Genomic DNA, 6,000 nt, shown 5'->3' with positions numbered 1-6,000 from the left:
GTGATCCCCCTGTAGTTGGAACACACCCTCCGGTCCCCCTTCTTAAACAGAGGGACCACCACCCCAGTCTGCCAGTCCAGAGGCACTGTCCCCAGCCGCCACGCGATGTTGCAGAGGCGTGTCAACCAAGACAGCCCCACAACATCCAGAGACTTGAGGTACTCAGGGCGGATCTCATCCACCCCCGGTGCCTTGCCACTGAGGAGCTTCTCAACCACCTCAGTGACCTCAGCTTGGGGGATCGATGAGTCCTCAACTGAGCCCTCTGCCTCTGCTTCCTCAGTGGAAGACATGTCGGTGGGGTTGAGGAGATCCTCGAAGTACTCCTTCCACCGTCCGAGAATGTCCCCAGTCGAAGTCAGCAGATTCCCACTCTCACTGTAAACAGTGTGAGCAGGGCACTGCTTCCCCTTCCTGAGGCGCCGGACGGTTTGCCAGAATTTCTTCGAGGCCAACCTATAGTCCTTCTCCATGGCCTCACCGAACTCTTCCCAGACCCGAGTTTTTGCCTCTGCAACCACCCGGGCTGAAGCTCGCTTGGCCCTCCGGTACCTATCAGCTGCCTCCGGAGTCCCCCGAGCCAACATTCCTGACATCAATGGAAAATCACAGCAGGGGGCTGCTGAAAATGTACAGACACAAAGTGACACAAGTGGGGTAGTCTACTGGAATAACCTTTTGAAAAACTGGATGCCCAGGTCTGGTACTTGTCTGTGGAATGATATTTTACTATGTAGGTTTTTAACTGTAATTTTTTATTTTTTTTTATCTTAATGATGTCATATCTTATGTGTTGACACTCCACAAACTCCACTTGGCAGATGTAATTTCACATAGGAGGTCTAATGTTCTTCATGGTCTTCTCTTGAAGTACATAAGAGTGAGAGCTTTAATTTCAAAGACCATTCTGGTAATTTGTTTTGAGGTTTATTTAAATTTTTACTAGCACTGCTCTTGCAAACTCAAACTAAAAAACGTTCAAAAGCTTTCCCCAGTTCAGTTGTTTCTGTTTCTATATAAAATTGTTTACTATTCTCCATTATATACTGTGTTTCACATGACATTGCATTGGGGTCATGCACAAAGGGCATGAAAATGGGAATCCTTGAAGTGGTAAAGTGTGGAAGTAATATTTGGAAGTAGTTATGGACAATCTGGGATACCTCATAAAAGCATTCTTTCTCCTCTTTGGTCTGCTTTATGCTCTTAACATGGAGTGTATCAAGAATACAGTAATCCTTTGAGGCTGTCTGGAAGATGTTTGTGAATCTTGGAAGTGAGTGAACTACAGGAGTACAGTCTCCAAAGAACAAGTTATTGCAGTAATTTTAACATTTTGCTGATCAGCATAGTTGAACTTTCACACCAGATGTTTCTTACAGACTTAATTTTTTGTTAGAATTTAACAGCTTTTTTTTGTTAGAATGAACTTTTAACAACATTCATTCATTCATCTTCTACCGCTTATCCGAACTACCTCGAGTCACGGGGAACCTGTGCGTCATCTCAGGCGTCATCGGGCATCAAGGCAGGATACACCCTGGACGGAGTGCCAACCCATCGCAGGGCACACACACTCTCATTCACTCACGCAATCACACACTACGGACAATTTTCCAGAGATGCCAATCAACCTACCATGCATGTCTTTGGACCGGGGGAGGAAACCTGAGTACCCGGAGGAAACCCCCGAGGCACGGGGAGAACATGCAAACTCCACACACACAAGGTGGAGGCGGGAATTGAACCCCGACCCTGGAGGTGTGAGGCGAACGTGCTAACCACTAAGCCACCGTGCCCCCCTTTTAACAACATGAAATCTGTTAATTTAAATAAATCTTTTAATTTTTTTTATTTTAATGTTTTTCAATGTTTTTATTGCAATTTCAGTCAACATTAAGAGCTCATTAGTACAAATAAAAAATAAGTTTAAAATATACATCCAAATCTGAATACACATCTTTGTCACATGTGTATTCTTTGAGTTGTCTATAGGTATTCAGGTCCATGTAGGTGGGAAAACCAAACAAAACTACTTGCTCATCTTCTGTTCTTAGCTAAATGAAACTGAAAATTTTCCATTGCATTTAAGAAGATGATAGCCTTCAAAATTAAGTTTAATTGGTTTCAGTCAGTTCATCATTTATCAACTCTCTAAGTTTTAAATATATTCAAATTTGAATACACATATGTTGAAATAACTCTGTCCAGGCTGTATCCTGCCTTGATGCCCAATGGCGCCTGAGATAAGCACAGGCTCCCCGTGACCCGAGGTAGTTCGGATAAGCGGTAGAAGATGAATGAATGAATGAATGAATGAATGAATGAATGAATATTTTGAAATATCCAGGTTGAGTTCTGAGATGAGGTGAAAACATACATCAAACACATCTTTGTCTCAGTGGTAGTCTATAAACAACAATTCTTTCCTGCACAACTCAACCTCTTCTAGGTGAACAGGGTAAGTAATGGTGTAAGTAATCTCTCACACCATATAACTGAGGTAGAGCTTGCATAATAGATGGTCAGCCATTCTGAGATTGGAGATTGTCCTAAATCATAATGAATTACAGTTTCTCGGTAAGTATAAACAACAATTATATTAAAGTTAAGAGGTTTAACATTTTTAGCTGTGCAGGTTAACCTTTTTGCATACAAAAGGGTTATTAAGAGTTTTATTCTTATTTCTTTGTACATAAATGTTCTAGATGGTTTTTTAAAAAGGTCTTATGTGACAAACACACACAAACTCTCTTAGGAAATAAATGGAAATAAAACTATATGTTAATTAAATATATTTTATATAAATATATTAACTATATGTTAAAATAAATGCCAATAAGGCTATAATATTAATTACTTCCTCCAAACACACACAGATAGACAGAGGTTCATTAAGAGCATTGTACTCTTATTTTTAGCTGTGCAGGTTAAGTTGCATATGAAGTGCTTTGAAATATTTATCAAAGAATACCTTGATTCACTAGGTTACAGACTTAGGATATCATCAACTTAAAACTCTCTTCAATGGTTTTATTTATTTATATATTTATTTGTTTGTTTGTTTTTCAGAATATACAAATGAAATAAACAGGGAAAATAAGTGCTAGCTTATTCACTTATTTTCACACACACCAACAAACAAAAACTTCAGTTTCGAAATTTCTTTACTTAAAATATTCATTCGTGTAAAGATAAATTTGTGCATGCTTATATGAAACAAACCCAACATTGTTCTTGGGGCTTAAATATTACACAATCATTGCAAATTCAAAGAAAAAATCATTTTACCCTGTTTATGTCTGTTTCCTCTGTTAAATCACATACATTAAAATACACTTTTTGAAAAAAAAGAAAAAGGTGATTTTTATGAGGTGAAAAGACAGAAAAAAAATCCCCCAGAAAAAAATATCAGGAAATAAAATGGTGATAAGACATATGTTAAGTTAATTACTTAACACAGATACATAGGCAGACTAAAGTAAAAAGCAACACATATGACAGCCAAGGAGAATGTATGGTACATCTGTCCTTTCTAGAAGGTGGGTAACAATCTCCATCACGGCATATGATGCCCAATTCTTGAGTTTCTGCACCAGTGTAAATTTTTCCAAGAATCGGGGAGAAATGAGGAGATGGGAGGCAGGATTTGTTTATGCTTTGCTTTTCAGATATTTTAATATCTGTGTGCACTCACAACCACACACACGAGGCTTCACACATGAATAAAATTAAGCTGATAAATACCATTTGCCTAATAATTGTGCACACAGTGTAGTGTAAAGCAGAAACAATGAGTTGGCCTTCTCGTTCAAATACTTTTGGGGGGCCCACATTATTAATTTTTTTAGTATGATGCATGATGGGGGCACGGTGGCTTAGTGGTTAGCACGTTTGCCTCACACCTCCAGGGTTGGGGGTTCGATTCCCGCCTCCGCCTTGTGTGTTTGGAGTTTGCATGTTCTCCCCGTGCCTCAGGGGTTTCCTCTGGGTACTCTGGTTTCCTCCCCCGGTCCAAAGACATGCATGGTAGGATGATTGGCATCTCTGGAAAATTGTCCGTAGTGTGTGGTTGCATGAGTGAATGAGAGTGTGTGTGTGCCCTGCGATGGGTTGGCACTCTGTCCAGGGTGTATCCTGCCTTGATGCCCAATGATGCCTGAGATAGGCACAGGCTCCCCGTGACCCGAGGTAGTTCGGATAGGCGGTAGAAAATGATTGAGTGAGTGATGCATGATGAAAAGAGGACTGATTTTTTCCTATCTTAGACAACAGACTAGAGATTAGATTATCCTGTAGCTACAAAGGATACAAAAATGACAAAATTCAAATTCAATTTATTTGTATAGCAATTTTAACAATTCCCATTGTCTCAAACTAGCTGTACAGAAGTATAGAAACATATGTAAAAAATAAATGTAAAAATAAAAATGTAAAAAAATGTAAAAATAAATCAAAATTAAAAATAAATAAATGAATACATATAATTAAAGTTTAATATGTACCTGTATTTAAAAGTATTAAAAATACTATATATCTATCCCTATCCCTAATGAGCAAGCCGGAGGCGACGGCGGCAAGAAAAAACTCCCTGAGAAGATATGAGGAAGAAACCTTGAGAGGAATCAGGCTCAGGAGGGAACCCATCCTCATTTGGGTGACACTGGACAGTAAAAAATGTAAATGTAAATAATGTCATTTCGACAACAGTTTATAATAGTGCAACCGAGAGCCCCTGAGGAACTAATAGGTCAGAGCAAACTCTGAGTTCACCATGGACCCCACACTAATTCCTTCCGATCAAAGTAAATTAAAATAATTGCTGATAAAGTCTAGACCATACAGCTGACTGACACAACATTGGTTCAAAGAAGGCATGATGGTCTCCGGAAAGCTCCACCCACAACAATCCCATGAGTCACTGTCTGACCATGCAGATCAATCCCTGGCAGGGTGACCACCGTGCAACAAGACTCCAACCAGGGGTAGAACATCAGGATTGATGAAGTAGCACCATAAGAAAAGACAATCAGACTAGGAACTCGGAACACTGGGAGCTCGGGAGTGTCATATATAGCTCAGCAAAGAGAAAGAGTGAGAGATTCAGAGAGGGGGAAATTATTAGGTATAACAGTAATCAGGTGATGGACAATGTAAATTATGTGCAAAGTGCAGACAGGGACTCCGGCAAGACTATCAATGACAGCATAACTAAAAGGCTAGAGCCAAAAAGTGACACAGACATGAGGGCTTTCTGGGATGTAAAAGCGTCCAACCACTCCACAGTCTGCAAACCTGAGTGAAGCCGACAGCATCCAGACATCCCAGTTCACCAAACACTCTATGCCCATGAACCCTCCAGATCTGCTACTTTACCTAAGGAAAGCAATTCATAAAGAGCTAGATTAAACAAATGTGTATTTAGCCTGGAATTAAACACTGAGACTGTGTCTGAGTCCCGAACACTACTTGGAAGTCTGTTCCATAACTGTGGGGCTATGTAAGAAAAAGCTCTGCCTCCTGCTGTATCCTTCTACTGTATATTTGAGGCACTAGCAAATAGCCTGCACCTTTTGATAGAAGTAGGCATGCCGGATGCAACACACAGAGACACAACCCTGATCAGAGGCCAGTAACAGGTCATTTTCAATTTTAAGCAGCACTGTCGCTTTGCTATGTTGATGCCTAAATACTGACTGATACATTTTATGAATATTGTAGGTATTACTGCTGAGCTTTGAGTCCTCAAAGTTGATGTATTAGACGCAGAAAAATTTGGCAAGCGTATGGATTTGAACAAGTTTGACAAGAGTCACATTTTTATTGTTAGATTTTTACTGTTAAATGACAGTACTGGCACCTGTAATTCAGGTTGACAGAGGAAATGATTTTCATGTTTCTGATTACAATGAGAGCATTTAGGTAGCAACTGCTGCATTTAATTTCACTCATAACTCCACTATAACTGCAGATAATGTAATTTACAAAGGCACAAAGTAC

Source organism: Tachysurus vachellii, chromosome 13 (assembly GCF_030014155.1).
Source record: "Tachysurus vachellii isolate PV-2020 chromosome 13, HZAU_Pvac_v1, whole genome shotgun sequence".
NCBI lineage: Eukaryota > Metazoa > Chordata > Actinopteri > Siluriformes > Bagridae > Tachysurus > Tachysurus vachellii.
The sequence above is the reverse complement of the archived record's forward strand: the minus strand, read 5'-3'. Positions refer to the sequence as shown.